The 12,364-nt window shown below is 38.8% G+C and overlaps 1 protein-coding gene across 3 annotated transcripts in view; it reads left to right on the forward strand.

Annotated features, from left to right (window-relative positions):
* The first annotated feature begins 210 nt into the window (after nucleotides 1-210).
* Nucleotides 211-12,364, forward strand: part of ston2 (stonin 2) — a 56,594-nt gene continuing 44,440 nt past the window's right edge. The window contains exon 1 of one of the 3 annotated variants that reach the window (XM_017715052.2): nucleotides 211-388. The gene's annotated coding sequence lies outside the window, so the exon portion shown is untranslated. Of the gene's footprint in view, nucleotides 389-440; nucleotides 632-7,778; nucleotides 8,289-12,364 lie in introns of those variants that run through there. The other 2 variants (XM_017715054.2, XM_017715051.2) reach the window with 2 other exon arrangements.

Below are 12,364 nucleotides of genomic sequence, written 5' to 3' on the forward strand. Positions count from 1 at the left end.
ACGTCTGACACTGTGTATTTTTACATTCAAAATGTTTTTAAAAATGAAGAATTAAACTTCAGTGCATACTTCTGCAGCTTTCCACCACAGTCCCAGCCTGCAGAGGCGCTTCTTATCCAGCAGGGGGCGCACTACAACGTCCCAAACTGAAAGATTTACACGAATAAAAGACTGTATCTCCAGGTGTAGCGAGTCGGAGGGCGGATAGCGGGGTCCGCTCCGGCTACAGAACAGTAATTCTGCCCAAATCGTCTCATTTAAACGAGTTTGTTCTCTGAAGGAGCGACTAAACGAAGTTTTCGTCCAGCGGTGACGTAAGACGGACGCTCCGGCGGCTGGCCAATCAGATGACGGCAAGGTGGTGGAGGTTTCCCGGGAGATTCGCTGCGTAAGCTGAAGCAACTTAGAGTTGTTTGTTTGTTTTTGGTTTGTTTGTTTGTTTATACTGCTTTATCCGTGGTTTAGTCGCCGTTCGTTGCGATTCTGGAGGGTCATGTTCGTGTTCAGTGTGTGGCGTTGACGTTTAACGTCCATGCAGTGTTAACAGGTTGTTCCGGTGGTTGTTGGAACGGCACGACTTCGCCAGCTTTTCGCTCGCATTTTTCCCGGTCCACCTTAAACGGTGCAGCAGGTACGTTGCAGCAGTTAAGGTGGAACGGGGAAATTCGAACAAGAAGCCGCCAACCTTTATCCTCGTTATGTTAATGCTGTGGAGAGTGCCGCTGTGTTCGTGCTCAGCGGGGCAGTTTGCTGTGTTTGGTTCGTTGTTCTCATTGTTGCCATTCGCTTGTGGTTTTAGAGCTGCACCAAGATTCACTTTAAAGGGGAGTTCCACCAATTTTTCAAAATTTCGACCCTTGAGATGTAAACAGGCTCTTTCTGAGTGGTTTTATGTGAAATGGTTAACTGTAGAGAAACGTAACGACTCCGATTTCTTTACGGTGGTGGTGATAGGAACCAGGAGTCACCTTAATAAGCTAAAGCCATTTTATTCACTGTCAGAAACCTCCAGGGAACCTACACGTGCCTTCTGAGTTTTTATATGTAATGTTGAGGATGGTAAAATAGTGGAAGAGCTGGAAAAATCTGTTTTCTTTGGGGACTTTTTTGCCTTCTAGCATCCTGCATTTATCCCTCCACAGTGAGTGGGTTGAAGTAGGTGGATTAAAAGTACTTTTTAGACCAAAACTTTACTAAAACTATTACCAAACAGTGTCTCAGACAGTATATTCATAATCAATAATGTGATAACTTTTTGTGAGGGAGCTTTCAGAGGACCTAAACTCTTCTGGTTGCCATCACCACCACCACCAATTCTGGCTGTAATTTTCTATATGGCATTTCACACCAAACCACTCAGAACGACTTTATTTACATCTCAACCATGTCATTGTGTAGAATAAAAAAAAATCAAAAAATAAAAATCAGTGTTCCCCTTTAAACCAAGAACTAAAATGGCCTTTTCAATAGTAATAATACTATTCCAAGACAAAGCTTAAAGGGACACTCTCGCCAAAATGAAAACGTGATCATGATTACATCTTTTGTAAATGTGTGTACCCGCTTTTTTTTTTTTTACCATAGTCGCATTTAAAGTGAAATTGTCTTGGTTGGTTTGAAAAGTAAGAAAAAGCCCCTTCTGATGATGCGTACTGAAGGTGAAAGTACATTGAAAGTGCTTGGGATGTGCTTGGTGGACGCTCTTTGAAATGTGGTTTGCTAGCTGGCCAATTGTTTCACAATTACTCCTTTAATGAAGGAATGAAGAGTTTGATGACCAGTTGAGGTCAGTGCTGTATCTGCAGTGCTGGCTGGTGCTACAGATGTATTGGCCTCAAGATCAGTGGCTAGGATCAGTCAGGATTTGTTGAGTACTGTAGGGATTCTCAGTTGAGGAATGTGTGTAATGCTTTTTGGGTATTGAAGTGAGAGAACACCGATAGACAATAGGATAAAAACACCAAAAGGATACATAACTGTAAATTCTGCAAAGCGATGAGACTGGAGGATATAACCATGCACTGCTGAATACAACATAACAAATAATGTAACAAATAAAAAAAACAAGCTCTTTATTTAATTCATCTCTTCAGAATCATTGCAGTGTCTCTGTTTCTTTTTCTTTGTGAGTGAAATGAGCGAAGTGTTATGAAAGTAATGAAATAAAATACCAGTGCTGTTCTGTAATGTGCTCTCATAAGTTTCTGAAACTCCCAATAATTGATTTGGGCTGCCTTGGTTTAGTAATGCATTCCTTCCTTGGAGGTCATCGACTTTTCTTTGTAATGTATCAGTTCCACATTGCTTGGTGCTGTATTCACATTTCTTTTGGCAAGGCTCGGACAAAGGAATTGCCCACAAGTTGCAGAAGCTCTACATTTCCTGTTTGATATCAGTAGACCAGTGTTTGAGTCAGGATTAGGGGTCTGCAGTGTGACGTTGTGTTATCAGTATCATGACTGATTAAGACCAGTTATAGAGAGCTTGACAGCAATAAGCAGTATATCGATGCTGCATGAATTGCATAGGAACAAGCAGTGACAGCACAATATACCATTATTCTACCTTACTGATGTATTTTTACCAGAGGTGGCACAATATCGCCTTTTATTTTCCAATACACACACTGATATTGGGAGCTTGAGTACTGGCCGAGACACATCGTTTAAAAATCTATCAAACAAACTGTTTTTATTTGAGGCTCTTCCCTTAAAGGGACTCTCCAGCCAAAATTGGAAATTGAACCATTGCTACATCTGTTATGTACATGCCTACTTTACTTCTACAGTGGTGCAGCGACAGTTCCTAGAGTAAGATATTCCAGGGAAAGATCAGGAGCCTTCTCCCTTCTGATGATGTATCTTGAAGGTGTGAGGACCTTCTGGGGAAAAAAAACCCTGAAAATTTGTTTATTTATTTATTTATTTATTATTAGAATGAAGCCAAATAACTACCTGTACCACTAGGAAGCCAAATATCATGTCTGTGTTTATTCACTCCTGACCCAGTGTCTCAGGATTTCCCAGTGGTTGTTTGATGTATTTGCGTACAAAATCAAGAAGTCTCTTAAAGCAGGAAGACTGAGGGATGCAGTGCTGGTCTATAGAGTGTTGAATAACATAACAGTTAACGTATTAAATCCTAGTTTTGCTAGAATGTCCCTTTTACGAGGAGCACCCAAAAGTAGGAATTAATTCCAAAGCTGCTCAAATGCTCTGCTACACCACACAGCTGACATCATTAGATTACAGTGTGAGAGCTATCCCATCCAGCATTGTCTGCTGAATTTGCCCAGATACATGATGTCAGATCACCCTCACTTAATTTTTGCCAGTTGGTTCAATTTTTGTCCCTAGTTCTATATTAAATAGTGTTGTGTTTTTTTTTCTTTTTCAATTTGGCCTTTTTTGTTAGTACATATGTTTTAAAATGTTCACAAACCTTAGAAACATTAAATATGATACACAGTGTTGAGTGTTTGGTATTTGGTAACTAGATGGAATTGATGAAGGAACTTTAAGCTGTTGCTATTATTGCAGAGATGCTGCTAGGCCATTGCTATGGAATTCCAGGTGGTTGCTAAGGTGTTGCTGGCTGTTGCTATGGTAACCCAAGTGGTTGCTAAGGTGTTGATAAATGATCGCTATGGTTTCCCAGGTGGTTGCTCATGTGTGTATGTATTAGTATGTGCTGTGTGAGTCTATCTGTAACGTCTGTGAGGAAACTGTAAGTGATGTCCTTTGTGACAATTTTTGGTAGATTTGAATTTTCTCAACATCCTCTTTTCCTTCTGGAAAATGTGTCTGAGTGAAGGCTGTATGAATACAGTAGACGAAACGATGAGTAAAATGAAAACAAAGATCAGTAATAAAGTTATTTGGACTACGTTGACATAACCATGCCTTAAACACATCATAGACGCTGTCATGAGTTGCTGTGACTTATTACACCCTCTAATGTAATAGTACTATGGTAACATTACTGTTAATTACAATGGCAAATGATGTCATGAGAGCCAGCTAGAACACACAGCAAAAATATTCATGTGACCTATGCTGTCATGACTGTAAACTTTATGGCATCATCATGTCAGTTTGTGGATTATTTACTTGCCAGTGACACGTAATGTAATGTGAAAAAGTGTCACATTTCATTAACATGTGCTAATAATTATTAATTATTATTCATTATTAATAATTATTGTTTCCAACCAAAACAGTCGTCTATCACTTTGTTTTTATCGGAAACTGATATAGATTATGTTGATTTCTGTGGACTATGTGGCAAATGGCCGTCATTGAAGTCCAAGCACTGTGTGCCCTATGGAGTCAGAATAGGTAGCAGATGGAACACAAATGATAGGCGGTGTTTGGAAAAGTTTTGTTTATACATTTATGATGATCGATGAGGAGCGCTCTCAAAAGAAGATGCCCTGCCAAATTACGTGCAGATTAACTTTTTGACCTTGGTACGGTAAGCAATAGGTTTTTAACAAATAATACAGAATGCACCAGAATTTCCATGTTGAAATCATGAACTGAAAAGTTCTCCTAGAAATGATGCTACTGGACCTGCCCACTGGAGGGGACTTGTTTAGTCACTTTTTATGATTATTATTGTTATTTTTGTATTAGTTTTTATGTCTACTTATATTACTTACTAAAATCTGTCATGACAACTCATGACATCACATGACCTCCGCTACAACATGTTTATGTCATGGTTATGTCAGTGTTATGGCTGATGTAAAGTGTTCCCATATATTTTTGCTGCTTTGCTCACCTTTACTCAGAACTGATGACCAATTGTTTGTGTTCTGCTGTGTTTCCCGGTCTCTGAGCCTGACACACAGTTTCCTTCTGTTCTGAGCTCTCTCTCTCTCGCTCTCTCTCTCTCTCTCTCTCTTTCTCTCTCGCTCTCTCTCTCTCTCTCTCTCTCTCTCGCTCTCTCGCTCTCTCGCTCTCTCTCGCTCTCTCTCGCTCTCTCTCGCTCTCTCTTTCTCTCTCTCTCTCTCTCTCTCTCGCTCTCTCTCTCTCTTTCTCTCTCGCTCTCTCTCTCTCTCTCTCTCTCTCTCTCTCTCTCTCTCGCTCTCTCTCTCTCTCTCTCTCTCTCTCGCGCTCTCTCTCTCTCGCGCTCTCTCTCTCTCTCTCTCTCTCGCTGTCTCTCACTCTCACTCTCACTCTCACTCTCTCTCTCTCTCTCGCTCTCTCTCTCTCGCTCTCTCTCTCTCACTCTCACTCTCACTCTCACTCTCTCTCGGTCTCTCTCTCCCTCTCTCTCTCGCTCTCTCTCTCGCTCTCTCGCTCTCTCTCTCTCTCTCTCTCTCTCTCTCTCTCTGACTCTCACTCTCACTCTCACTCTCACTCACTCACTCATACACACAAACAGACAGTGGTTTGGCATAGTACAGGTTTGCTGTTGAACACTGTGATGACACTTCCTAAGCATGCCTGTGAAATGTGCTCTCAGCATTCTGCTTGTGAACACGGAAGGGTCAGATACAAAGGGAGGTCATCTCTGCTAATCTTTATTCATCAGAGTACATCACCTGAGGGGAAACGGAGCAGCTGGTACTGTCAGAGTGGAAATCTCTTTCATCTGCTTCAGTCAACTGTCATAAAGCTCGCTGGGCCAAGCCTGATTACAGTCTCTCATGTTTGGCTAGTTTTGAATCTCTCGCTCTCTCTTGCTCGCTCTCTCTTGCTCGCTCTCGCTCTCGCTCGTGCTCGCGCTCTCTCCCCGTCTCTGGGTCTCTCAGTGCTGAGTATCACATTTTGTTGCCCTTACTGATTTTAAGGGGCTAAAATGTCTATTATGCAATAATACATCAGCCATAAAAATATTTATTACTCCTTCAGATTTTAATTTTATACAGCGTATAAAAGCTTACAGTAGTTTTAGTTTTAGTACTTTCCTGACAGGTATATTTGTATATTATTCACTTGTCACTCTTCTTAAGCTCAAACAGCAGAAACCCGCAGTCTTATATATATTTGAAGCGCTTGCGGTGGAGCTACCCGGAATTATTTGGGGTTTTAGGTTCTTTTAATCACTTTAGTTTCTTATTCAACACAGAACACGCTTCTGTAAAATTTAATGCATAATTTCTGTTCATCTGCTGAATCTAACATTTTTGAAAGAAAAAGACAAAACATAAAATGTGGCCTTAAAAAAAACTAAAAATGTGGTTCTGTGGTACATTTTATGTTTTGTCTTTTTTCAGTGTTAGATTCAGATTTTTCCAAATATTTGAGCCAAAAATGTGCAGAAAGTGAGCAAATTTAACTTTGCTACCTTTACAGGACATATAAACTTATTTTCCAAACCAAACATAATTTGATCAGGGGTATGCAAACTTTTGCCTTCGACTGTATAATGTTATTATGGTATAATAGGATATTTAGGTTTGCATTAATAAGCCTGTCCAGGCCTGTTTTTGGCCAGTAACACAACATATCCATTTTTTTTGGCTTGAATGCTAAATATAACTAGACTGCTAGTTAGTTGTGGATGTAATGTCACGGCTCATGAGTGTTTGGTTGCGCTTCATTGGACTGCTGTAGGATGAAAGTAGTTGTCCAGGAGGAGGGTTGGTGGCCTCTGGTCTACAGGCATTTCCCAAGCTCTCTTTCATTAGGTTACATATCCCCACTGTAAAACATTTTAAGACAGCATTGTTGATAATAAGGGCTGAAATTAAATTGCAGTTCTTGTAATTTGAACATTTTCCTTGAATTGTGATTTTGATGTAAAAGCAATGACACTTTCAGCCCTGAACACATGCTTAAAGGGTACAACGTGCTGAAGTAACAGCTTACAAACATGAAATAACTCCTGTGAATTGAGTTTGATTTGTCATGTTCTGTTTTCCTTCATTTAAATTCACATCAGATGGAACCTGAATAGTATAGTAAGAGTAAACCAACACATTTCCAGAAAGAAAGCATACTTTTTTCAAGTCTTATTTATGTTTTTATTTATTTTATGCATATTTAGACTAGTTCTTTCAAATTTTTCTGTAGTATCCAGCAAATGACACGCACTGCTGTAAACCAAGGTTCTGGTTCTGTTGCATATCAATACCGCTAAGGCAAAAAGGCTATTGTTGTCTGACACTGATACAGGTACACTGGTGTAGACTTCATATACGCTGGTAGAAATAAAGGTTCTGTGCAGGTTCATTTTTCTGTCACCATAGAACAAACAATCTAAATGTTCCCTCAAAGGTACACCTGTGGTTTTAAGGACCAGTTGTGTACCTTAAATTAACCTTAAATTTTTCCAGGTGAAAAGTACAGATTTGTACCTAATGTTTTAAAACAGAACCGTAAAATAAAAAGCCTGGAGGCGAGACGGGGTGTGTGGAGTCAGTACAGCTGAGAAAATATCATTTCAGTGGATTATGGTTCAGTTATGTTCCCTGACTAAAGGCTCTGAGATGTACGCTTGAGGGAACCACCCCAGTGACAAGAGGGGAACTGCCCCAGAGACCGTTTACTACCTTTATTTCTGAAACTGTACTGACTAGCACTTCTCTATTGAAGGCTGCAGTGTTCGGCAGATAGAGGTAAATTATAGTGGTCTGGAGAACATGTCTTCTGTGCACAGTTGGCGTGACACTTATTTTGTATTTTCTCAGCAGAACCAGACAGTACTCTGTTATCTTTGGCCACTGGACAGACTTTCCATCTGCTGTAAACACCACAGAGGAAGCATGACGAACTCATTCTCACGTTGCATAATCACTGTCAGGATGATGATGATGATGATGATGATGATGATGATGCTGATTGTGTGTGCTCAGGTTTCATCACTTTGTGGCCCCGAGTTCCAGAGTGCCGTGTTTAGAGAAGAAGAGGTGCAGCAGTCATATGAGAAATTAGCACATGTTTACATTGTTTTGCCTCTGGTTATGCAGATAGTAGCAGCGTGAGTGGGAGCAAGTCCGGGCCACTCAGGGGCGGCAACAGGAAATAGAGCACTGTCTAAAAACACACTCTGACTGATGATGTCAGCACTGTTCCCAGGCTGAAGCCGATTTCAGTGGAGGTTGGAGAGGGCTTGCTGTGGTGGAGCTGGAGTGTCGTGTATGTGCGATGTGTGCTGTTTGGAGACTCTGAAGGACGAGAGCGAGCCCAGCCGGCCGCGGCACTCGTGGGACACCCTGCCAGAGCTAATGTGGGTCTGAAGTTTGAGAGGAGTGTAGAGGAGCCTGCTGCTGGTGCCAGAGGAGAGCCATGAACCTGGAGCGAACTTCTGTGTCACTGTGAAATTTAGCATAGTAGCAGGTCTGAATGCTGATTACTAACGTTCTTCACTGATCAGTAATTTGAATTCTGAATACTAATACTTAAGTGCACAACATGAGCAGCAGTGCATGTTGTAGATGTTATTATCGTTTGCTTAGTCTGTGAGCATAAAATGATCAGTGGTTTCAATTCTTCACAGCAATACTTTTAACTTAAGTGCACAAAAGAATCACTTGTGTGATTTCTGAATGCTAATACCTTTACCCTCAGTGCTACACAAAATGATCTGTGAAAGCTTAATCTAAATACTCTTAAGTGCACAAAATGACCTTTGGTCTGAATGCTAATATCCTAATATTATATTAGTAAATGCTGATATTTATTCATTAAAGTCACAAAAGGATCACCTAATTCTAAATGCTAATACTTATTACTTAAGTGCACAAAACAGTTACAGGTATGAATTCCAAATGCCAGTATTTTTAACTTAAATGCATGATCACGTAAGAGTTTTAAATGGTAATACTAATTACTTAAGCACCACAAATGATCACTTGTCTGAATTCTTAATGCTAATATTTGTTACTTAAGCACACCCAGTCGTAGCTGGTTACAAATGCTAACACTTTTAAGTACACAGAATGCTCATCAGTCTGAATTTGACATGTTGATGCTTATTACTTAAGTAGACAAAATGGTCAGTGGTCTGAATTCTAAATGCTTATTACTTAAGTAGACAAAATGGTCAGTGGTCTGAATTCTAAATGCTTATTACTTAAGTAGACAAAATGGTCAGTGGTCTGAATTCTAAATGCTTATTACTTAAGTAGACAAAATGGTGAGTAGACTGAATTCTAAATGCTTATTACTTAAGTAGACAAAATGGTCAGTGGGCTGAATTCTAAATGCTTATTACTTAAGTAGACAAAATGGTCAGTAGACTGAATTCTAAATGCTTATTACTTAAGTAGACAAAATGGTCAGTAGACTGAATTCTAAATGCTTATTACTTAAGTAGACAAAATGGTCAGTAGACTGAATTCTGAATGCTTATTACTTACGTAGACAAAATGGTCAGTAGTCTGAATTCTAAATGCTTATTACTTAAGTAGACAAAATCGTCAGCGGTCTGAATTCTAAATGCTTATTACTTAAGTAGACAAAATGGTCAGTGGTCTGAATTCTAAATGCTTATTACTTAAGTAGACAAAATGGTCAGTGGTCTGAATTCTAAATGCTTATTACTTAAGTAGACGAAATGGTCAGTAGACTCAATTCTAAATGTTTGTTACTTAAGTAGACAAAATGGTCAGTGGTCTGAATTCTAAATGCTTATTACTTAAGTAGACAAAATGGTCAGTGGTCTGAATTCTAAATGCTTATTACTTAAGTAGACAAAATGGTCAGCGGTCTGAATTCTAAATGCTTATTACTTAAGTAGACAAAATCGTCAGCGGTCTGAATTCTAAATGCTTATTACTTAAGTAGACAAAATGGTCAGTGGTCTGAATTCTAAATGCTTATTACTTAAGTAGACAAAATGGTCAGCGGTCTGAATTCTAAATGCTTATTACTTAAGTAGACGAAATGGTCAGTAGACTCAATTCTAAATGTTTGTTACTTAAGTAGACAAAATGGTCAGTGGTCTGAATTCTAAATGCTTATTACTTAAGTAGACAAAATGGTCAGCGGTCTGAATTCTAAATGCTTATTACTTAAGTAGACAAAATGGTCAGTGGTCTGAATTCTAAATGCTTATTACTTAAGTAGACAAAATGGTGAGTAGACTGAATTCTAAATGCTTATAACTTAAGTAGACAAAATGGTCAGTGGTCTGAATTCTAAATGCTTATTACTTAAGTAGACAAAATGGTCAGTGGTCTGAATTCTAAATGCTTATTACTTAAGTAGACAAAATGGTCAGTAGACTGAATTCTAAATGCTTATTACTTAAGTAGACAAAATGGTCAGTAGACTGAATTCTAAATGCTTATTACTTAAGTAGACAAAATGGTCAGTAGACTGAATTCTAAATGCTTATTACTTAAGTAGACAAAATGGTCAGTAGACTGAATTCTGAATGCTTATTACTTACGTAGACAAAATGGTCAGTAGTCTGAATTCTAAATGCTTATTACTTAAGTAGACAAAATCGTCAGCGGTCTGAATTCTAAATGCTTATTACTTAAGTAGACAAAATGGTCAGTGGTCTGAATTCTAAATGCTTATTACTTAAGTAGACAAAATGGTCAGTGGTCTGAATTCTAAATGCTTATTACTTAAGTAGACGAAATGGTCAGTAGACTCAATTCTAAATGTTTGTTACTTAAGTAGACAAAATGGTCAGTGGTCTGAATTCTAAATGCTTATTACTTAAGTAGACAAAATGGTCAGCGGTCTGAATTCTAAATGCTTATTACTTAAGTAGACAAAATGGTCAGCGGTCTGAATTCTAAATGCTTATTACTTAAGTAGACAAAATCGTCAGCGGTCTGAATTCTAAATGCTTATTACTTAAGTAGACAAAATGGTCAGTGGTCTGAATTCTAAATGCTTATTACTTAAGTAGACAAAATGGTCAGCGGTCTGAATTCTAAATGCTTATTACTTAAGTAGACAAAATGGTCAGCGGTCTGAATTCTAAATGCTTATTACTTAAGTAGACGAAATGGTCAGTAGACTCAATTCTAAATGTTTGTTACTTAAGTAGACGAAATGGTCAGTGGTCTGAATTCTAAATGCTTATTACTTAAGTAGACAAAATGGTCAGCGGTCTGAATTCTAAATGCTTATTACTTAAGTAGACAAAATCGTCAGCGGTCTGAATTCTAAATGCTTATTACTTAAGTAGACAAAATGGTCAGTGGTCTGAATTCTAAATGCTTATTACTTAAGTAGACAAAATGGTCAGCGGTCTGAATTTTAAATGCTTATTACTTAAGTAGACAAAATGGTCAGTAGTCTGAATTCTAAATGCTTATTACTTAAGTAGACAAAATGGTGAGTAGACTGAATTCTAAATGCTTATTACTTAAGTAGACAAAATGGTGAGTAGACTGAATTCTAAATGCTTATTACTTAAGTAGACAAAATGGTCAGTGGTTTGAATTCTAAATGCTTATTACTTAAGTAGACAAAATGGTCAGTGGTCTGAATTCTAAATGCTTATTACTTAAGTAGACAAAAAGGTCAGTAGACTGAATTCTAAATGCTTATTACTTAAGTAGACAAAATGGTCATTAGTTTGAATTCTTAATGCCAATTGCTTAAGCACACAAAACAAACACTGGTCTAAACTGTGAATGCTGAGACGTTCTAGCTGAGTTGAACACTGAACGGTGTTAATTTTCTGTTGAAATCTTGATGTAAATTTTTATTGCATTATTCATCTTCGTTTCTATTGGAGTGTTGAGTCACCATTTAATGATCACTGTCCTTCAGCACCTTGAAGTAACTTTGGCTTTAGTTTCTGGGTGTGTTCTTATGGCAAGCGAAACCCTGGAGTTGGTCAACAAACAGTGGGTGTGAAGTGTTTCTGAGAGATGTTGAATGAGGCCCTCGGAGAGAGGGAGGGGCTAGCTTTGTGTCCAGAGAACGAAAGAGGGAGGAGGCTGTCAGGCCAGCATGTGTCTGGACTGTAAATGTAAAGAAAAACATCCCTGAGAGCTACAACACAGTTCAATAACAGTTTCCTGTAGCATCTCCCTGTGTAGCCAACAGGACAGCTACCTTTCTTCATTCCTGCTGATGTGGAAAAATGGATGAGAGGTTGTCACACCACTTTCAGGATGTTTTTTTCCCTGTTTCTGACCTTTCTAAAGCCTCAGTGCTTGAAGCTTTTTCCTGGTTCTCAGCAAAAGCTGGTAATGGCTTGTGTTGGATACACAACAAAACGCTTTAAACTTGAATGTATAGCCTTTGTCCATTTACCTTTCTCTTTTTATAGCCTTAAGTCTAGTAGCCACAAGGCGTGTGTAGCTTATGTAGTGAGTGGAGTTGTGTCTTTAGGCCTATATCAGACAGTGTCCGCTCCTTCCTGTGGTTTATTCAGGATACTCCTTAGTTTCTGTTGTGTAATGTGCCCTGTCCGGACGTGCTCTCTGCAAACTCACGGT

Source organism: Pygocentrus nattereri, chromosome 10 (genome assembly GCF_015220715.1).
Source record: "Pygocentrus nattereri isolate fPygNat1 chromosome 10, fPygNat1.pri, whole genome shotgun sequence".
Lineage (NCBI taxonomy): Eukaryota > Metazoa > Chordata > Actinopteri > Characiformes > Serrasalmidae > Pygocentrus > Pygocentrus nattereri.